Below are 24,750 nucleotides of genomic sequence, written 5' to 3' on the forward strand. Positions count from 1 at the left end.
GCATGAAACTGCAAAATACTATTTAAATATTACTCCTGCATGTTTTGCGTCAATGTGAATGACGGGTGCGCCCGCACGCGCACACACACACACACACACACGCACGCGTGACACTCGCTCACTGTCTTTGTAGTCTCTGCCGTGTGTCACATGAGGACGCGAACACATAAACCGTGGCTGTGTTCGAAATCGCCCCCTATACCCTTAAATAGGGCACTATTTGAGTGAACATCCATTTTTAGGGGTGTCCGAAACAATAGTGGACGTTTTTGAGTGCACTCATTCAATCCCAACATGCACCGCAATAACGAGTGTACATTAGATGTACGCGCTGGAGAATATGCTTGTTCGATGCCCGATCGGCGTATGACAGCAAAGTCCCGCGAGAGCATTTCGAGAGCAAACGAGAAACAACTCCTTATGCTTTTGAAACGTTCTCTCACTCAACCAGACGGTGTACTCTCAACGCACTGTGAGAGCCGCGCCCTGGTGAATGAACTTACCGCTGTCCGATTCGCCCTATGTACCCTCATTCTCCATTACTCCACTACTCCAAAAACGAGCCAACAAGCTTAAAGTTAACCCTATAACTCTTTACTTGTGTGGCACTGAACTTACTTGGAAAGGGGAATAATAAAGTAACTAATAAGCATTTAATTAAAAAAATAACAATAATATTTGTACCGTAGTAGGCCTATGGCCTGGAGTAGATGCAATTTACAAAAAATATACTTAAATATATCGGCTTGTTTAAACGTCTGGTTGACGAACACATACCTACGGAATACACAATCTTCATCAGCAGCAATAGTGTAGGGGTAAGACGCATGACATTAAGCTTTGACGCAAATTGATCAGAGGTTCGAATCCGACTTTTACCAAACTCGCACTGATCCTTTTTTCCATCATATATCAGATCGGAAAGGAATTTATTTTCTATGAATATGAAGAAAATATTAGAAAAGTGAAAATAAAGCTACTTACGCGTTTAATCAGTGTTTATCAGGGTATGTAAACAGACGTGCTCAATTAGAGACGATACAAGTGAGTGCGCCCAATATCATTGGTCTTAAAAAGTGTGTGAGTCGATGCCATCTCCTGGCGAAACACGGGAATTCATTCAATGCACGGCGCGACTCTCGCAGTGCATTATGGGTATTCTCTAGCCGTCAAGCATACATCGGTTGCAAACTCGTTATTGTGGTGCATTGTGGGATTGTATGAGTGCACTTAATAACGTCCACTATGGTTTCGGACACCACTCAATGGCTGTTCCCTCAAATAGTGCCCACAGCTGAATTAATCATCCATCCATCTTCCGAACCGCACTGGTCCAGCCCAATATCATGCATACAGGTATAAATGATCCTTTTTAAGATGATTATTATATTGTTTGATTAAGGTTACATGCTAGTTTCCAGTGAGCCGAATCAGCAGTTTGGCGGTTTGACACGCGATCCGAATCATGATTCGACTCACTGATTCATAACGCTTTGAAGCTTCATGATTCCGTGTTTTGAAATCGTCATCACTATATAAGTCATTATTTAGGGTTTTTTTGCACACAAAAACTATTCTCGCCGATTCATAAAGTTATTGTAGAACCACTGTAGTGAGATGGACTTTGTAACGACGTCTTTAGTACCTTTTAAGGGTCTTGAGAGTGAACCGTGCATTGTGTCAATGGAGGCCTTTCAGAGCCATCAGATTTCAACTAAAATATCTTCATTTGTGTTCCGAAGATCAACGGAGGTCTTACGGGTGTCGAACGACATAAGGGTAAGTAATTAATGACAGAATTTTCATTTTTGGGTGAACTAACCCTTTAATTTAATGATTGTCTAGTTTTACAGTAGGCACAGGAGAAATTATAAGAATAACCCAGAATAGCAAATCCATTAGGCTAATGGTAAAAATTGACTACATTTTGGGTTTTCTCAACAGCCCAGCCTGCTGGGTTAAAATACCACTGGGTTAATATAACCCAGCATGTGTTCTGTCCAATATTTACCCAGCGATCGGTTGCCAATTGGGTTGTTTTTAACCCAGCCAGCTTTAGAGTGTGGATATTTGGATTAAAGACTATTTTGTTTGAAGACTGTTTTGTCTTTGTGCGATTCTTGTTAGCAACACCCATGACATATATTTTATATTGCACGTTTTTTTAAATATTGTAGGCCTATATATTAAAATTGTACAGCTTATAATTTTTTTAAATGATCCAATAAATTCATTAAACTTCTTACCTTTGGGGATTTAAGGCAAATTATGTATTTGACTGATTTATGATCTTTTTTAAAATGTTGACTTAATTAATGTTATCTTTTTTCTTAAGCTTATTTTTAAGAAGTTTTTTTGTGAATACAAAATATTCTTAACTATTCTAAATAAAAAAGTTTCTTCTTAAGAATGTTTCATGAATCCTGCACCTGGTCACCAAATGCTTCCACTGAATGTGAGCTTCTTAGAAAGTCAATTTTGAATGTCAAGAGGATGGGTAAAAGATAGGAAAATTCTCTTTTTTGGGGGTGAAATTTATAAACTTCGGAATACAGAGTCAGTGAGGCAAAACAAAGTAAATTTAGAAGTGGAAACGGAAGTGTGACAATTTTGATAATGATGGCTGATCCAAAACTGTCACGTCTGTCTAATTTTGGATGCTTGAGAGATGGTTCAGAATCACTGTAGACTGATCTTATCTCACCGGGGTTCTTTGGGTGTTTGACTTAACAGCAGTCGTTCCTCTACTATTGATTTGCAGACACGGTTTGCATCTGAATCTTCCAATAGAGCTGTGAGTGAGAGAGTGCTTCTCTTCTGATCCAAACTAGCACTGCTCCTCAGGGATTTAACATTTCTCTTTCAACTGTTCCAACAGTCTGTCTCTGTCTGTCTCTTGTTGTGTGAATGTGTGTGTGCATGTCCCCTAACCAAACATTGGTTGTGACTCGGGGGGCTGGGATTGAAGCCTAATCTCCCTTGATGACGGTACACCACTTTAAATTATTTATAGCAAACTCCCTATACCAAACTCTCATTTGCCATTTTCTTTGTCCAGCTACTTGAGGACAAGGACATCAGGGGGACAGTCCTTGCAGGAGAGCTCTCTGCCTGTCAACAAAACTGAAATGTCTTTATGGGCAGAAAGATATAGAGGGAAATGTTGATATCCCTCTCCAGCACCTTCTAGACTCTTTGGCATTGGAGCTGCTGTAAAAATAAGAGAGGAAGACATTATGCACATAACAACACTTTTAAAAAAGCCTGAGGATGGCTGCTGGCCACTCTCACTCATATGATAAAATATTTAAATTAGGTTGAACAGACACCGTTTAGTAGGACACCAGAGAAAGACAATCATATTAAACACGTTTCCTAATCTAATTTTTCTTATGGAATACTGTTGACTTCTCTCTCACTTGCTTTGTTTTTTTTTTCTAATTAGATATGCTAAAAAATACACTACCGGCCACTTTATAAGGTACACCTTGCTAGTACCACATTGAACCCTTTTTGCCTTCAGAATTATCTTAATTCTTAATGGCATAGATTCAACAAGATGCTGTAACATTTCTGAGATTCTTTTTTAGCGTCACACAGTGGCTCCAGATTTGTCGGTTGCCTATCCATGATGCAAATCTCCCGTTCCTCCACATCCAAAAGGAGCTTTACTGGCTTGAGATCTGGTGACTGTGGAGGCCATTTGAGTGTAGTGAACTCATTGTCATGTTCAAGAAAGCAGTTTGAGATGATTTGAGCTTTGTGATATGACACATATGGGTACACTGTGGTCATAAAGGGATGGACATGGTAAGCAACAATACTCAGGAAAGGCAGTGGTGTATAAATTATGCTCAATTGGTACTAAGGGACCCAAAATGTGGCAAGAAAATATCCCCTGCACCATTACGCCACCTCCAGCCTGAACCGTTGATACAAGGCAGGATGGATCCATGCTTTCATGTTGTTTATGCCAAATTTTGACCTTACCATCGGAATATTGCAGCAGAAATCAAGACTCATCAAACCAGGAAATGTTTTTCCAAATCTTCTATTGTCCAATTCTGGTGAGCCTGTGTAATGAGTGGTTATCTGAGTTACTGTTGGCTTTCTATCAGCTTGAACCAGTCTGGTCATTCTCCTCTGACCTCTGGCGTCAACAAGGCATTTTCGCCCATGCACAGAACTGCCGCTCACTGGATATTTTCTCTTTTCCAGAACATTCTCTGTAAACCCTAGAGATGGTTGTGCGTGAAAATCCCAGTAGATCTGATTCTGAAATACTCACCTTTCTCACCTTATATATCATATACACTCTAAAAAAAAGGTTCTATATGGCACCAGAAATGGTTATTCGTCGTAATCATAGAAGAACCACTTCTGGTGCTATATAGCACCATATCTTAACATGTTCTGTATATGGTAGCGGTGCTATATAGCACCTTAGTCAAAGAACCAGTGAAGAACCTCTGAAGAACCGCTGAAGAACCACTGAAGCATCAAAATTGGTGCTATATACCACTTAAAAGGTTCCCCTATGATTACGAGCCAAGAACCATTTTTTGGTGCCATATAGAACCTTTTTTTTTTTTTAGAGTGTATCACCTTTCTTCCCCATTCTGATGCCCAGTTTGAACTTCAGCAGATCGTCTTTACCACTGTTTATATTATGGATAAAGCTGATTAATCTCTTTTTTCTTCTTCTTGCTTTATTCTAAAACATTGTTAATGTTTTTTTCATGAAAATTACATTTTGACAATTACTACTTTTATGTTATGTCTGTCTTATAATTTATGAAATAAAAAATGAACAATCTTTTTGATTCAAGTTTTTTACGTATTTATTTGATAATACAAATGTCCAATACAGGCTTCACTGTGTCTTACAAGATGAACACTGTCTAAGCCCTGTAATTTACAGGCTTGCAGCTAGAATCTGCTGTTGCTGTCAAAGACAAATGTTCCTCACCAAAACCTCAGTCTTTATGGCAATGTCTGCAGAAACATTTTCAAAGCAGCTTTAAAAGATCATTTGTGTCAAAACCCCTCAAAGACTTGCCTTTAGCGCTGGCACACAGAGGAGCCTTTGGCATCCTCCCCTTTCACTCCGCAGACATTTCCAGGGCCATTCACCCCTCTGTCCCTTATCGAATGAATGTGAATGGCACAGTGAAGATGATAAACCACCACTTCTAGTCTTTTCTTTTCTGTCTTTCTCCCTCTCTCATCAGAAACATCTCACAGTCGGTTCTTCACAAGCCCCACCACTTCCTCAACATGATAAATAGTATTTTTTATTTTATTTTTACTGTTTATCTATCTATCTATCTATCTATCTATCTATCTATCTATCTATCTATCTATCTATCTATCTATCTATCTATCTATCTATCTATCTATCTATCTATCTATCTATCTATCTATCTATCTATCTATCTATCTATCTATCTATCTATCTATCTATCTATCTATCTAGGCCACGTAAAATCACACAAAATGGGGTCAGAGCATGCAGAGGTCGCCAACTTTCTGCAGAGTTAATAGCTACAGACCTTCAAACTTCGTGTGGTCTTCAGATTAGCTCAAGAACAGTGCGTAAATAACTTAATGGAATGGGTTTCCATGGCCGAGCAGCTGCATCCAAGCCTTACATCACCAAGTGCAATGCAAAGCGTTGGATGCAGTGGTGTAAAGCACGCCACCACTGGACTCTAGAGTAGTGGAGACGTGTTCGTGTTGGAGTGACCAATCATGCTTCTCTGTCTGGCAATCCGATGGACGAGTCTGGGTTTGGCAGTTTCCAGGAGAATGGTTGCCTTACTGCATTGTGCCAAGTGTAAAGTTTGGTGAAGAGGGGATTATGGTGTGGGGTTGTTTGGGGATGGCCCCTTCCTGTTCCAACATGACTGCGCACCAGTGCACAAAGCAAGGTCCATAAAGACATGGATGAGCGAGTTTGGTGTGGAAGAACTTGACTGGCCTGCACAGAGTCCTGTCCTCAAACCTGATAGAACACTTTTGGGATGAATTAGAGCAGAGACTGCGAGCCAGGCCTTCTCATTCAACATCAGTGCCTGACCTCACGAATGTGCTTCTAGAAAAATGGTCAAAAAATCCCATAAACACACTCCTTAACCTTGTGGAAAGCCTTCCCAGAAGAGTTGAAGCTGTTATAGCTGCAAAGTGTGGACCAACTCCATATTTAACCCTACAGATTAAGAATGGGATGTCATTAAAGTTCATGTGCATGTAAAGGTAGGCGTCCCAAAACTTCTGGCAATATAGAGTATCTATCTAATCTCCCCCTGTAAAGTCTGCATATCCTTAAAATCAAAAACTTTCATTTTAAAAACTACTTTAAACTTTCAAAGCTGCCAAGCCAACTTAAAAGTTTGACTTTGATAAATTTAAAGTGCCTCTATTTTGCTTTTTCGAATAATATCTTTCATGCAATCTGTAATGTAGCTGTCTTTGAATGTAAATGATCTGCAAAGTTTTGAAGCCAAAAGTGCACCATAAATGAAGTTATTGTCTCTCAAAAGAAAGTATGGACTCTGAACCGCCTAAACGAGCCATAAGGAATTCTAATCTCACTTTGTTACGTCTACAAGTCAACACGTAAAACAGCAGTATAACTTTTGATGATTTCTTGTCAAATCTCTGTGAGGTCTAAATGGGATTCACAAAACAACTACCCATTAAAGATGGGACAGTACCCACTTAATTTTTTTGACCAACTTGCTCCTCAGAATTACAAACTGTAAGTACGATTAATTATTGATGTATATTTTCTACAGAGTGTTCAAAATACGAAGTTTTGTGCATGTCTCCAGCTAACCGCCGACGCGATCCTTGCAATGGAGGTTCGGGTTGAATAACTATAGTTCTTTGAATATTTAATTATCGGACTCGTATTGATATGGTAAAATCAACGCCATCGTTACTGCGTTTACAGTGTGTACAATCCGCTGAGCTTTAGGAAGCCTCTGGAGCTGAAGTTCAGTTATGGTAATGGCATTTGGTTTCCACCATGCACTGTAGACCAATCACAATAGATTGGGTCGTCTGACCAATCAGAGTAGAGCAGGCTCAAGAAAAGGAGGGATTTAGAGAGACTGATTCATCAGACAAGATGTTTGAGAATCATTGAAAAATGTGGTGATGTGCAATGTATATGAGGAGAAAATTAAATTGTATTTGACCTTTGATGCATGTAAACCTGTTGTAGGAGACCTACAAAACAAAATTGGGATAGGAGCACTTTAACAAGTGCACGTCATTGTGCATGTACTATATGCTAAATAATTATGTGATTACATGGAAATGTTTGCAAAATGGACAAGTTTCTTATGAGGGACTTCTGTCCCTCCTTCACAATGTCACGCTCTGACTGCTGGTCTCTAATGAACACAATAGAGCATTTGTGTTACAGTCTGTCCACTAAGAAAATCATCTGCAGTTCATAGACAGATGGCAGACAGATGGAATGTATTCTCCAGGAATAATGATCACAGTCCACACCCCAAAACTGCAAATGAGAGTAAAGACATCTGAAGTCTTCCTAGTCTGTCTTGCTAAAAGCCTGACTCGCTGCATTACTTATTTGTGCCAGCTATCAAAGATGGTGAAGAAGAGCTGTGTTTAGAAGCGTATTTTGCTTCATTTGTCCATTCATTCAACGTTGTTTTTTATTTTACATTATTCTACAGCAAAATAGCATGAAAATATCATTACTAAAGACATTAAAGATCCTGAGATATAGGCTATAAGCTTGATGTATCTGACAATATTGTGGTTGTTGCTTTGAACTAAAGATACCACCTTCAAATGTGTTTGTATCTGTACTCTGCCTATGGTCTTTCTGTTTCTCGTTGCTTTCATCTGAACAACTGAAGGCAAAGAATCCTGAAAAATGGAAGAGATGACAGAACAAAATGAGCATGAGAAAATCACATTTCCCCTTAGGAACTATGTATCAGCATGTCAATAAGAACCACTAGACTGCAAAAATGTTTTACTCTGATGAGTGATAGATATTTATTCAATTGTGTTCTATTTTATTTGACTCTTCTTATTTATTTTTCTCCTGTTTCCTTCACCTCTTTTTTTTTCCTTCTCCTTATTCATTTTCTTTTTCTGCAATTTAAGTACTGTGTACACTTTTACAGCACTGTAAATACTGTACAGCTCAGTTGACTCTTTAAGAGAGAACGAAATGGAGGCAGGCAAGTATGACATCACCGATCTGCTCACTGTTAACCTCCAGTGGGTGAGAGCAGCTCAACGAGCAGCCTCTAACACCCCGGCTTACTCACTCACACACACACACACACACACACACACACACACACACACACACACACACACACACACACACACACACACACACACACACACACACACACACACACACACACACACACACACACACACACACACACACACACACACACACACACACACACACACACACACACACACACACACACACACACACACACACACACACACACACACACACACACACACACACACACACACACACACACACACACACACACACACACACACAGTGCTAGTTAGCAGGCATCTTGGTTTGGGTGGAGGGAAACTTTCAAGTACACACCCCCACGCTTCAAACCGCACATACGCACAGGGGCACGTGCTCTAACACACATGCAGAAGGAAAAAAGAGAGATGTTCGAGCAGATCGATCTGATGAGGAGGAGCAGAGAGACCGAGATTCACAGAGCTGTTCAAGCGCTTCCTCATAGATCACAGACACTCTCTCCATCACCCTCATCTCACATTCACACACATGCTCACATTTCCAGCTGCCATCTCGTTTGATGAATTAATGTGTTAAAATGAGATCTGAGATTTTTAAAAGTAAAATTCGACAGCAATGCATTAAAATGCAGAAAAGAAGAAAAAGAAAACGCTCTCCTGCTCCTCCAAACTGAACGAATAAGGAAAAAAAGAAGACACATGATGTATAAGTCACAACTGTACACCAATAGGCCATCTTCCCAAACAAACAGAGAGTTGTTAGAATGGCAGTTTGGCTGTTCTCAGATTCAGGCTGTTTCAAAGCAGCTGTGATAAGGCGAGTCTGCGTGAGGCCGATTATTCCGCTGGGCTGAAGAAACAGCAGCTCTGGTACTTCCTCTCCTTTTGTTTACTTCTAAACTGCCCTGTTTGCTCCGGTGCTTAGACTAAGATATGGAAATGACAACTGAAAACTGGCAAACAAAGCATTTTATTTGCTCAAAATACAGAACAAAAAACCTCTCTATCCCACCCTGCATGAAAATAACTGAACTGCGGAAAAACAAGATGATGTTTGCAACTATACTACATGACTTAAGAGCTGAATGTCATAGATCAAATAAAAAAAATTACATTAAACTTTATACTTTAAAAAAGTATAGTATTGTTTTTATATTTTCTGTTCTAATAGACAAATGCTGTATGTACAGGTGCTAATATGCATTGTGCCACCTCAAAATAAACTTCTACTAATAATAATAAATAATCATTGTTTGGGGTAACGCATTACAAGTAACTTGAGTAACGTAATCAGATTACTTTTTTAAGTAACTAGTAAAGTAACGTATTACTTTTAAATTTACAACAAAATATCTGAGTTACTTTTTCAAATAAGTTGTTACAAACACACCAGATTCCACCTTCACCCAATCACAGCGCACTCCCTCTCCTGAGTACTAATCATGCACACCTGCACCCCATCAGCTCGGCAATCACCACCAGCACTTAAGACACATGCTGCGTCCCAATTCGCCTACTTATACTACGACCTAAAACTTTTGAGTGTGTTTCAGAAGAGTATGCAAGCTTTGGGACATACTACTTCGTCATCTATAACAGACTCTGTTGCTTATTTAAGTGCATTCCATCACTGTTTAAACTGCCCTGTGAATCATCGTCACAGTTCCAAATCCTCCACATTCAATTTAATTTCCTACCATATTGGAGAGAAATGTTGTAGCACGTTGATCTGCCATTTGTGGGTCTTTAATGCAGAGACTCCTCTTATGTGTTTGCAAAGTTAATGGCCAAACATATAATTACAAAAGTTCACAATGCTGCTGCAGGTGAAATATAATGTGGAGAATATTGAATAAATATTTTTTCGTCATGTTAAATACTGATAATTGCTCACTTAATCCCCTTTATTTAACCCTCTCTACTTAACCGTCAGACTCGCATAACTGTCATGTTTGTAGTTTTTTAACACTTTTTATCCACGTTTGTAGTTCTAATCGAATCCATGTCCATCTCGCAATGGGTTGTGGGCAATATCAGCCGTTAGAGTGTGCATCGATCTGTACTTTGAATTCTGACCGGAAATAGTGGACCATCCTTTGGAATACTCTTTTCAACATACTACGATTTGGGACATACTAATTATTTTTTCGAATACTATTTAGTGCGTATAGTATGTGAATTGGGACGCAGCGACACTCTCACTCTCAGTCTTTGTCCGGTCTCGTTTGTAAAAAGATTTACCTGTATGCTTACCTCTTGGACTCCCTAACCTACTTACCTGTCTCCAGTGTTATCTCCGTCTTTGTTCCTTGTCTCCTGTGAAGTTCTCCTGAGTCCTCTCCGCTTCAGTCAGTCTCCAGCCCATTTCCATCTGCAAGTATAAGGATATTATCACTCAGTCATCCACTTCAGTATCCTGGCAATTCCACGTTCACTCACCTGCACTGCCGATATCTCATCTGGTTGTTCAATAAAAACATCCGTTTCCTGCTTTCTTGTCTCTGTCCCTTCTGTGTTGTAACATAAGTAACGCAAGTTACTTTATTTTTCCATTGTTTTGACTGAGAGCACTCTTTTCCCCATGTTGAGAAATCAGGAGAAAGGGAAGAGTCATTCTGTGTGCTGTGTAAACCATAGACTTTTAAACAATATGGACGTAGTGTCCGTGATGTCACCCATAGGGTTCTGAAGAGCAGTTTTGAAGCCTCAAAGTCGGCCGTTGCCATCTTGTCAGCGCGTCATTCCCAGATAACAGAAAATGGGCAAAAAGGCAGGAAGTGGGTGGAGCTGAGGTGACGTGATTACTAGCAGACAGCAGACAAACATCACTCAAAGTGGCCACACCCCTTAATTATGCAGAACTTTAAGGCTTTATATAATGTAAACGAATTAGTTATTAAAAAAATTCAACCCCCTCACAGTTGTCATGAAGGGCGAAATTAGCCGTATAGACATAAAGCACAATTTGTACCAGGCTGTAAACATGTTTTTTTTTTCTGCTGTAAAGTTGGGCAGTTTAACATGGAGCTCAATGAGATTCTGCTCCCTTTTGGAGACTGTCTCTATCGGCCAGACGATGAATTGCAGTTTAAGTCACTTCCGGATTGGCTTCAAGAGAAACTGGGGGAGGTTGCCGCTTGGTGTAAACATGGTTATTGTAGTTCTAGACTAAATGTGAGCATGTATTTACTAATCTCACTTGCACAAAAAAACATTCAGTATTCCCCTTAAAATGAATAAAATCATAGAAATGCGAAATCAGAATACTATGGAAATAATCTAATAATTAAATATGTTAAAACAAATGTTTGTATGCATTTAATATCACTTTATTGACAAATGTACTTGCTGCTGACCTTAATAAGCAAAAATGACTTTGATGATTTTGTTTTTTTTGTTTTTATTGGTGAAGTAAGTGTTAAACTTTCTTCTCCTGCACATATTCTTCTGCAATCCAGCATAGCTGAAAGGTTTGTTTGAGCTACACCCTCTACTGTAAACGCATGAATGTGCATTTCCTTCAGCCTGAGGCTTATTATTTGCACTTTTGGTGTGAAAGGGTCTTCACATTTGCCCAAAAATATAACTTTTTGTTATAAAAATCAAGTCCAGCCCAGGTGAGAAAAAGTAACGCAAAAGTAATGTAACAAATAACTTTTCTTAAAAAGGAACCAAGTAACGCATTTGGTTACTTTTTTAAGGGAGTAACGTAATATTGTAATGCATTACTTTTCAAAGCAACTGTCCCCAACACTGTAAATAATAATAATAATTAGTATGTTTGGGATACTGTGAAAAAAAGTCAGACTGTTTTAAGAAAACGGGTGGATATTATTATTGACTAATTTTGTCATGCATGAAAAAAATATATACATTTTAAATGAGAACAGAACTTGGATTGAAACACAAATTATGTTGCTTAATTACCTGTCAGTACATTTTGTTTCAGATATATTTTAAATAGAATATCAATGACGACAAAAATATTATTTTTAACATAATAAACGTATAATTCACTTTGAAATCATAAATGTAATTTTACAAAACACAGCAGATTTTTGTTTAGTGAAGATTGACACGTGCATCAGTAAAATCATGAAGTCAAAAGCATTTCTTGCCGATTTTCTTACAGATTCAAGCAGAAGCAAACTCACATACTTCAAAAGAAAAAAAAAACTAAATGAGAGATCATTGTGTATGCAGAGATGTTCTTGAGCCTGAGCCCACAGATCGTTTAGTTCTTCTCAGTGAGCTGTAGTTATACTGGGTGGGGTGTAAATAAATTAGCACTTTATTAATATAGAGTGCCTCACTACTGTACCTCTTGCAGATGATGTCACCTGAATGGCAGGTCAACCAAAACAAGCTGTCAGTGCAGGAAAAGAGCCAATAACATGCTAGGAATCACAGTCACAAGGGAGGCAGATGACATCAGATCTCAGACATCAGATGTTTTATTAATGCGTGTTTATGTTTTTCATATTTTCTCTCTTTCAGAGGGGCAAAATACCGAACAATTCGCTTCTTGTCATTCACGGCTATAAAACAGCTGGGCAGTCCACCTTTATTAATGTCAGCCATTAAAAGTGACACATTCATTGCACTGTGTGGATCAGCCTTTCATAAAAAAGGCACACACTGACACATGCATGTACAGATGACGCAGACAGCAGCGTCCACGCACAGAACTGCCCACACACACACACACCGATACATCTCCAAATGGATAGCAGAAAAATCACTTGGCCAGAAGCAATGGCTTTAAAGAAGTGCTGAATTATGAGGCATGAAGAGCATGTGAGTCCTGTCAAAACTAGCACGGCCTTTACGGTGACATGCTGTCTCGGGCTGGACAGCACACTGAGGGCGGTTAGGACCAGCAACCGCCTCCGAATAGTACCTCTGGGGACAAGAGCTTGGCCCATGCACAACCCCCTCCATCACACCTCACCCCATACTGAGATAACAGGGTCAGCTGGGAGGGTTAAACTCCTTTTGGAGGCTGTAAAGTGCCCACTGCCTCCAACTGGAAGAACACCCCCTTAAGACCTGAAGAAGCATGTGGATATGGGACGGTGTTCAGTTAATACCAGCCTTGTGAGAACACAGCGTTGTTAAAGCCTATCTCAGCAAAGCAGGAGGGTGGTGTTGGCAGACATTTAAGGGACATTTGGCAGGTTTAGAGGTTTTGGAGAAAGGAAGGATTTATTTACACCTCCACATTTATGGTGATTCAGAATGATCTTTTTCATTATTCTGACTATAATGCTTATTGTTATCATTATCCATATAGAGTATGCCTGGTCAAATTCACTGTTAAGTAACAAAGCTAAAAGAAAATTAAGACATTATTTGAGTGAGTCAATAAAGATAATTTCAAACAAGCAAAACGGATTTTAAACCAAAGCTATTAATATTAAGCTAAATGTATATTGAGCAAGAATAAAGGCTGCAAGAACCAAGGCTACATTTATTTGATCAAAAATACAGCAAAAACAGTATTATTGTGAAATAGTTTTACAATTGAAAATAATTTTCATCTATTTGAATATATTTTCAAATGCACTTTATTTCTGTGATTCAAAACAGAATTTTCAGCATCATTACTCCAGTCTTTAGAGTCACATGATCCTTCAGAAATCATTCTAATATGCCAATTTGCATGTGTACCAATGTACCATGTGCTCAATAAACATTTATTATTATTATCAAGGTTGAAATCAGTTGTGTACACATTTTTTTCAGGATTATTTAATGAATAGAAAGCTTTTGCAACATTATAAATGTCTATACTGTCACTTGATCAATTTAATGCATCCTTGCTGAATATATAGATGTATTAATTTCTTTAAGTTCTCCCCCCCCCCCAAAAAAAAATGAAATAAAATAAATTCTTACCAACCCAAATCTTTTTTAACTTTCTGTTCATCAAAGAATCCTAAAAAAGTTGTTTTACACAACTGCTTTCAACATTGATAATAATCATAAATGTTTATAGAGCAGCAAATCATCATATTAGAATGATTTCTGAAGGATCATGTGACACTGACGACAGGAGTTGTGAGGCTCAGCTTTGCATCACAGGAATAAATAACATTTTAAAATATATTCAAATAGAAAACAGTTATTTTACATTTTAATAATATTTCACAATATTACAGCTTTTTTTTGTATTTTTAATAACATAAATGCAGCCTTGGTGAGCAGAAGAGACTTCTTTAAAAACATTTAAAAAATCTTAATGATTCCAAACTTAACTGGAAGATTGCCTAACTGGTTGTGGTGATTATACTGTATATAAAGCCAGGCATGCCAAAACATTTGGCAATATATATATATATGCCAGTGATATATATATATATATATATACACACACAAGTAATATTCCCTGCTTTCACAATGTTACATTTACTATGTTTTTTACCTGACTAAGCAAAAATGCACAATGAAAAAAGTAAATGAATACAAACAAACAATAAATAAATAAATAGAACATGCATGCAATAACATCGACAAACTATAAATAGAACATGCATGCAATAACCATAATGAAGGTTTAATTATGGCAATTATGGCAATAATCATAATGAATGCCTTTTGGTAAAGGCAAAGAGAGACTTTAATTATCTAAAGGATCCCTGCGTGCTTAATATGTTCTAATGCAGTGTATGGCTTCTAATGCAGGTGTCAGAAGCCATAGGAGCACACAGGGCTTCCACAGAGCTATGACAAGCAAAGCTTAGAAATGGAGCAGAAAGGTCCACTGTGTGTGTGTGGCATATTTTGATTTCCCAAGAAAATTTCCATTTCAAACGGAGGCCTCAAGGGATGAAGACAACCTGCAGCACACACATACTTGGAATTTCAATAGGAACCGCAGCAAAGTCATAGACAAATTTTGTTCCACTAATGGTCACCGAATTTAATCATGTCAGGAAAAAAACAACATCAAAACGAATACCTCGTACAGAAGGTGTGTAAAGCATCTTCACTCTCAATTAATACCAAAAGCATAGTGTGATTGCTTGATGAGGTTTTTATGAGTTTTTTTGATGAGGTTTTTAAAACCTTTTTTATAGGTTTTTATCTTGACTTAACGTACACTGTAATTTTGTTTTATTAAAATTAAAAAGTTAAAAAATTGAAAAGGGTTACATTTAAAAAAATATATTATTTATGTGCACATACATGAAATGAAACTCAGTGACCTAGCTGTTTTATGGAACAGGTCATCCTATTGTACATACGTTCATGTTGAGATCACATGACCATTCATGTCATTCAGTTGAACTAATACTTTTAATAATATTTTGTAGTCTAGTGCTTTTTAATGAAGGCGCATTACAAATAAAAAACAAAGGACAAGTCTCATGATTAATAGGCTCTCTTGAAGGAGAGAAGAAGAACAATTAGGAAAAGTATACACAAATAATTTAATCAGAAACTAAAAAAGTAGATATTAACAATAATACAAAGTTCAAAACCGAGACTATTTCAATAGTCCAATTTCAGCATTTTACGCAATCAAGTACTTGCAGGCAGAGAAACAAAACAAAAACAATATTTGTTTAAGGAACATTTGAAGGATATCACTTTGTTTTGGAGACACTGTATATTTTGCAAATAAGCTGGCGTATTTATTTCATAGTAGAATACAGTCGAGTAGGGTACTGTAGGGGGAACATAGTGGCAAATCTGACAGAATATCTAAGCAATGGAGGGCACCTTTACATGCACATCTGTACACATGTGAGGAGAATGGTGAGACAATGTATTGAGAACCATATCAGGATTTCAACCATTGTCTGTAGCTTTTTTTTTTAGGTGTAGAAAGCCAAATACCAAGAGGTTTGAAGAATGTAAGAGTTGAGAAAGGTTCTTTAATGGCATTGATGGTTTTGTCCCAGAAACAGTGGTTGGTAGATTTCTCTTTTTAGATCTTTTTCAACCAAAATCATATCAAATCAGCTTTTCAAAATGAGATCAGACAAGACTTTTCAGAAGTTGTGGAACCAACTGAGTATATATGTCATGTAAATATATAATAGATTAATAATAGCATTTTGTTAGTAATAACTTCGTTATCATTTATTATATTAATATGCAAATAAAATATATTATTGTAACATATTATTTCATCCTATAGAGGAGGTGATTACCAAACATTTAATCTGGGTATGTACGCATACACTACCGTTCAAAGATTTTGGGCCGGAAAGATTTTTTTATGTTTTTTTTCTAATGTTTACCAAGGCTGCATTTATTTAAAAACAGTAATATAGTATATACACCAAATTCAAGAAGAAAATATTATTATTATTATAATCAATATTGAAAACAGTTGTGCTGCTTAATATTTTTGTGGAAACTGGTTTATTTTCCATTATTCTTTGATGAATAGAAAGGAACATATACTCATTGCCCAGGGGTCCGTTCTTCGGACCTCGCTTAATACATCTGAGATGATTTGACAGATCCCAGATCTTCTAATCGTGATAACTGGTCTCTGGCTAATTTGGTTCTTCAAACGAATTTGCGGATTGGATTAAAATATCTGGATTAAATGATCTAAGATTACTGCGCGTTCTTGTGTTCCCAGAAGAGGGCAGATGCATCGATACTCGAAACCACGATCAGTAATGCAGCGATTGGCTGGCGGCAAGACAGCAACGTAATGACATCATGCCTAATTAAAAAAGTCACCTGGCAGAAAAATTGACAAATTACACAAAAAAGCCCTACGAATTTCTGGACCTTTATAAGGAAACAGCCAAACGACCAAACCAACATAATAGATAAATGATAAATGTTTTTTTTTTTTTAAACATGATTACCAATTATTTATATTCACAATTGTATAGTATTTGTACACCCTTTATTAGCAATTCATTTAATTTTTAAGTCAATTTGAAGAAGATTTGTTATGTGACAGTATTAAAGTTCAAGATCAAGTTCTCTGCATCTCTTGGGTTGCAACAAGCCATCCCATAATTTCCATCACCACTGAAATGAATGCATGGCTCAGATTACAACGTGCGTAAGGCTCCAATAAAATGATAAAGTAATTATTCTATCAAAAATAAATATCTCAATCAAATGGCTGTGTCTATAGTATTATACACAACATGATCATATTATTTTCAAATACATTTTTATATTATTGTTATTATTTAAAATTATTATTGCCCCTGGTTCAGTAAGGAACTCCTGTAATAAAGTAGCAGTGATTGGGACAAATTTTAAGTATCAACGGCGCTTAAAAAGGTGCAATCTAATCCTGTTTACATTAAATAAGCCTGCTCCCAAGCAGGTTTAAGCTTCCGGACCTGTTGCTATGACAACACGTTCATGATGAACTTCAAAAAGAACCAAACAATCCAAGATCATGCCAAATCATCAACAATAAAATCCTGCTAACTGAGTTTGCGAGGTTTGAAGAACAGACCCCAGGGCGTGATACATCATGATCTGTCCTTGATTTCTCAGTAGTCCTTTGCACAGATAGTTTTTTTGTGTTTTAAAATAGCTAGATGTATCACACCAGAGCTGAACAGAAGGTGCATTTGTGGGCAACCTACATACACCATCACTAATATAAACACACAACTCTTGTTAACGGTTTTGGCATTGATGGTTCAATGCAACTTTTCCATTCCACAAAATGTTCTTTATAGTGGAAAAAGGTTGTTTAGAATATTAAAATATGGTGAAGGGGACATTCTAGGTTTACTAAGTTTTGCGGTGGACATCGCATATTAACTAGTTGGAACATGATAATATGTTGTGGCCAAAACATCATTTTGTTGACATAATTACATCCTTATGTGGCCACACATGTAAAGTCATGGCCTTGAGATCTCATGTTGAGGGAACGACATATTTCTTGTGGCCATGAGTTCAATGCATAAACTAACCTGCTTGACCATAGCAAACTGGGATTATGAGCAATAGATATTATTAATAAATTCATATTTTATTTTGAATTAAGAATGTCAAAAAAGTGTGAGATTACGAAATATTTATATTAAAGGGATAGTTCACCCAAAAATGAAAATTAGCCCATAATTTACTCACCCTCGCTTCAGAAGGCCTTTTTTAACACCCCAGAGCCGCGTGGAGCACGTTATTTGATGGGCAGATGCACTTTTTATGGACTTCAAAAACAAAGCAACTATGAATCCAATTCTAATGCTTGGATTAGCCTGGACTTTTGTAATATAACTCAGATTTTATTCGTCTGAAAGAAGAATGTCATATACACCTAGGATGACTTGAGGGTGAGTAAATTATAGGCTAATTTTCATTTTTGGGAGAACTATCCCTTTAACCTGTATTATACCTTGACAAAATTATCTCCAAAATTTCCCCTCCTGGTCACCGTATTAAAATGATAAAATGTACAAAATTTTAACAAAAATATAAATAACTTTCACTGAGAGATTATTTGGGGAACCAAATTGACATTGCTGCTAAAACCCTCTTTGGGAACCTTTATTTTTTAAGAGTGCATAGTAGGTGTTTTTCTTTCAGTTGTTTTGTTGTTGTTTTTTTGCCATCTTGATCATGTTGACATTGACAAGTGCTGTTAAACTACTGAGGCAGAGCAGCCTAAACTTTAAAAACTTTGTGTCATCCCATAATAAAATAAAAACTTTGCCTATCTCCATGAACTGTTTAATGATGACTGAACTTCCTCTGGTGTATGAATCTTGTTATTTTCACACGGATGAAGCTTTATTAAACCATTGTTTTACTGCAGTATCACTGGCTTCTCACTTAGACTCTAATGAATAGAGGCTGCTACTTCTTGTTACTCATTACAACAGAGATGTGAGAAAAAATTCACTATACACATGTCTTTAGAGACTGGGACATCATTAATACATATTACTATATAAGACTTCTGTTGTTAACCGCACAGAATCAATTGATCTCAGAAGAAGGACCAGCATACATAGCTGAATACTTAAAAAATAAGATTTGTAATGCAATTAGTATCAAAATTTATTTTATGAATAAACTATAGGGTGCCAATTTTAACATGCTAACTTGTTCAAAAGTCACTTTTACACAGACTAAGTCTTTTTGGATCAAGAAAAATATGTAGAGAGTAAAAATATTAATACTGTGCAATAGTATTAAAGAGGGGATCTAATGCTATTTCATGCATTCTTGCTTATTTACACTGTTAAAGAGTTGGATTATCATGCTAAACATACAGTCAAATACACTCAAAGTGAATCGAAAGTTATCCATTCCAGGGATAATGAAATTATGTATTGTGTGTGTGTGTGTATGTGTGCTCGTGACTCTTTAGCTCCGCCCACAGCACACCAAGATGGGCTGTTTTTGGAAAGAATCGGTACAGCGTATACGTCTTTAAATCTGATAAAACTAAAGACTCTTCGGAGATATGAAGGATGCAATACGGGTACTCAAGATTAACATGAGATTGGCAGAAACTATGTGTATTATGTATCCTTTAAAATTTTGAATAATAATATAATATTTTAAAATCTTATTTCCTGATTGTAAAGCTGAGTTTTCTTCCCCCCCCCCCACCACCCCCCAAATAGGTCAAGAAATCCAAAATTACATAGCAAAAAGCAACTAAACAAATCTAGAACCCACCTCTGGTAGACTTCAAGAATATAAATAAAACACAAAGTCACTGCCCTGGTTTCTCTGTCGATTGTGTGAGGAGGATTCCAGCGGTTGACTAACATTATTTTGAAATAGAATTTTTTTGTTACAATATCTTTACTATTCCTTTAGATCATTTTTAAGAGTCTTTTCTAAATAAGTATTAATTGTAAAATATCATAAATTGTAAAAATCCTAAATTTTAAAAAGTAGTGTATAATTTTGTCTGAAAACATTTTAAATAATTGACTTTTTACAGTACTTTCATGGTTAATTAAACTTTTGGTTGAAAGCTAAATCACACAATCTTTCAACAAATCATGTTAATATTCTGACCAACATGTGATATTGCCTGCATATACATTACACATTGAGCTCTAAAGCAACTTTTTAAAATGTATTTTCAATGTTCCACAATGATGTCTTTGAATTTATTTCAGTAAATATTTTCAATTAAATGAGTCAGCATAATATCCTCCAATTAATCTGATAAAAAAATGGAAACCAAATGACAGCCCAAGTATTAACATAATTCCATAAGTTTCTGTAAACTTCAGAGTTCATTCAACTCTCTATGTTCTATTACGGCCTGAATTGAGATGTGATGGAGATAGAGGAGGAGACAGGCCAGACACCAGGATATTGAATTATGTGTTCAGACCAAACATGACAGGACTGCTTAAGAACATAACACGCCTTTTGCCCTTAAACACAAGAGGGTTGTGAAAGAAACATAAATGGATTTCAGTGGATTTTCAAGTTCATAATTGCAGTATAGCATTTCACTGCTCCTAAAACCCAGAAAACGGGCCTTTCCTGTGATGCACGATCACTGCGATCTGTTACATAACCCCAGTGTTGATGTTTAAATATAGTATTGGCGATGTCTATGTGTACTTGTATTTGTTGTGTTTGTGTGCTACTCTGACCCTCCTCCAACAACACTTCCTGAATCTCCGCAGACAAGCAAGCCCATATATAGCTCTTTGAAGTTGTAGAGAAGTTAATTACTGTACTGTACACACCCACATACACACACCTTACAGACAGTGCTTTCTCAAAAGATATAGAGAGAATACAACTACAACAAAAGATCAGAGGGAAGCACACAAGGCATAGTTCCCACTTCTGCCATGATCAATCACACACAGACACTGTGATTTGCACAAACTTTTGCACTCACACACAAGTAAGGAATATTCCAGAGCATGTGGAGCACACATACAGAAGATGCTGCTTCATTACTCATCCTGTCTGAGGCTCAGATTGGCCCTGTTTACCCATACTGCCTCCCTGCAGCGCGCTGAGGAGAACACACTTTCCGGGTTCTTTGTTTCCACAGCATATATTAATGAGTTCAGTAGCAAACACCCCCCCCCCCCCCTTTATACCAGCACCAGGTGATTCACTGATGTCTCTATATGGATCAGATCAAAAGGTCTCACATCAGAGGAGATTCACGCTTAAAAAAGGCAGCGTGCACTAATGCACAAATGTTATGATCTATAACCTTAGGTCTCATGTTGCGTTTGATGCTCTGCTTAACTACGATTTTTTCATTCTCTAAAAAAAGGCCCAGTAGGAGGCATGTTTCTATTCCACTACAAATTATTATTAAAAAGCTTCTTGATAGAAAGTGACATAATAAACATATTAAGATGCAATTATATAATTATAAATATATGCAATATAATTTTGGATTACTTTATCAAATTTCAATGAAAAAATACACAGCACTACACACGGACACACAAGTGGGTGCTTTTTACAATAAAAATTAGGCATTTTGGGAAATTAGACAGATCACATTACATAACACACTGACCCAAATATAACTCAACAATTATTAAGAGAGGAACACCTTAGAGGTGAAAATATGTTAAATTGTTCATATAACTGTGAAAGGGGACATATCATGAAAATCTGACTTTTTCCATGTTTAAAGGGTTAGTTCACCTAAAAATGAATATTCTGTCATTAGTTACTTACCCTCATGTCGTTCGACACCCGTAAGACCTCCGTTCATCTTCGGAACAGAAATGAAGATATTTTAGTTGAAATCTGATGGCTCTGAAAGGCCTCCATTGGCACAATGGTACAGTTCACTCTCAAGACCCTTAAAAGGTACTAAAGACGTCGTTACAAAGTCCATCTCACTACAGTGGTTCTAAAATAACTTTATGAATCGGCGAGAATAGTTTTTGTGCGAGCCGATTCATGATTCGGATCGCGTGTCAAACCGCCAAACTGCTGAAATTTGGCGATTCAAAATGCTGAATCGACTCGCTGATTCATAACGCTTCGAAGCTTCATGATGCCTTGTTTTGAAATCGTCATCACTATGTAAGTCGTTATTTAGGGTTTTTTTGCGCACAAAAACTATTATCACCGATTCATAAAGTTATTTTAGAACCACTGTAGTGAGATGGACTTTGTAACGACGTCTTTAGTACCTTTTAAGGGTCTTGAGAGTGAACCGTGCCATTGTGCCATTGGAGGCCTTTCAGAGCCATCAGATTTAAACTAAAATATCTTCATTTCTGTTCCGAAGATCAATGGAGGTCTTACGGGTGTCGAACGACATGAGGGTAAGTAATTAATGACAGAATTTTAATTTTTGGGTGAACTAACTCTTTAAGTGCTATAATCGTGTCCCGGTGCATCTACCAAGCCACAAAACATGAAAAAAGACAACCCAGTAACTTTGTTTTGGAAAACCTTTTTCTGCAAGCTTGTGAAAAAACGAGCCACTCAGATTTCTCTCCCCTTCTGACGTAGGAAGGGGATCTTATTATAATATTACTGCCCCTTAATCTGTATTTTTCCACCCATGGCGCTGACAGACAGTTCCGTATTAGCATAGTTTCCGCCCTCAGCCAGTTGTTCACTGTCCGGCATTATCTCCGCACTTGAGCAGCTGTAACGACAACAATGTATTGTAAGCAATGCAGGTGCATTGCCTGAACGAGGGACAATTCACGGCAGGTTTTGCTAAAAAGTTAAAGCTCAAGGAGGATGGATCAGTAACTGTCCGTTACAAAACAAACGCTTCATCTTTTGTAAACTTCATAAAATTCATCAATATAGTTTTGGTCATCATTCAGACAGGGTCCGCTTCAACATGCTTGTACTAATAGTGGATAAAAGCAAGATGGAAACAAGTTAAAACTGGAATTAAACTAAACTATACCTGTTCTATCTCCATGCAGCATATACACTCACCTAAAGGATTATTAGGAACACCTGTTCAATTCCTCATTACTGCAATTATCTAATCAACCAATCACATGGCAGTTGCTTCAATGCATTTAGGGGTGTGGTTCTGGTCAAGACAATCTCCTGAACTCCAAACTGAATGTCAGAATGGGAAAGAAAGGTGATTTAAGCAATTTTGAGCGTGGCATGGTTGTTGGTGCCAGACGGGCCGGTCTGAGTATTTCACAATCTGCTCAGTTACTGGGATTTTCACGCACAACCATTTCTAGGGTTTACAAAGAATGGTGTGAAAAGGGAAAAACATCCAGTATGCGGCAGTCCTGTGAGCGAAAATGCCTTGTTGATGCTAGCGGTCAGAGGAGAATGGGCTGACTGATTCAAGCTGAAAGAAGAGCAACTTTGACTGAAATAACCACTCGTTACAACCGAGGTATGCAGCAAAGCATTTGTGAAGCCACAACACGCACAACCTTGAGGCGGATGGGCTACAACAGCAGAAGACCCCACCGGGTACCACTTATCTCCACAACAAATAGGAAAAAGAGGCTACAATTTGCACAAGCTCACCAAAATTGGACAGTTGAAGACTGGAAAAATGTTGCCTGGTCTGATGAGTCTCAATTTCTGTTGAGACATTCAGATGGTAGAGTCAGAATTTGGCGTAAACAGAATGAGAACATGGATCCATCATGCCTTGTTACCACTGTGCAGGCTGGTGGTGATGGTGTAATGGTGTGGGGGATGTTTTCTTGGCACACTTTAGGCCCCTTAGTGCCAATTGGGCATCGTTTAAATGCCACGGCCTACCTGAGCATTGTTAATGACCATGTCCATCCCTTTATGACCACCATGTACCCATCCTCTGATGGCTACTTCCAGCAGGATAATGCACCATGTCACAAAGCTTGAATCATTTCAAATTGGTTTCTTGAACATGACAATGAGTTCACTGTACTAAAATGGCCCCCACAGTCACCAGATCTCAACCCAATAGAGCATCTTTGGGATGTGGTGGAACGGGAGCTTCGTGCCCTGGATGTGCATCCCACAAATCTCCATCAACTGCAAGATGCTATCCTATCAATATGGGCCAACATTTCTAAAGAATGCTTTCAGCACCTTGTTGAATTAATGCCTCTCTCTCTCGCTCTTCCCTCTCCACTCCTTACCACCTGTTTGCTATCGCAATCCAATCAGCGTGCTCTCCGATTGAGACCGCACCTGTTTCTCTTTGTGTTTGTCTTTCGGGCTCTTTAGTGCCTCCCTGTTTTTGGCTTCTTTGCCAGATTATTGTAGTATGCTTTATGCTCATGTTCACATCTCTCGTTTGCTCTTCACTTTTTGCTAGAAGCCATTTGCCTTGTCTAGTCTGGTCGCATCTGTATTGTCTTGTTGGTCTCACCTGTTTTCTGTCCAGTCTCCTGCTGTACGTGAGTTGCCCATCTGGACGCTGTCTGTGGTGCTGAGTGTGCTGACTGGGGCTGTTCCGCTCGCCACTGCCTACACGCTGCGAGCACAAGACATCTGCCTGTTACAAGAGTCTCCTTAATTTGATACCTGTGTTATGCTACAGATCTGCATCACCTTTTCCTGTGATCGGCA

The sequence above is a fragment of the Gobio gobio genome, assembly GCF_949357685.1.
Source record: "Gobio gobio genome assembly, chromosome: 18".
Taxonomy (NCBI): domain Eukaryota; kingdom Metazoa; phylum Chordata; class Actinopteri; order Cypriniformes; family Gobionidae; genus Gobio; species Gobio gobio.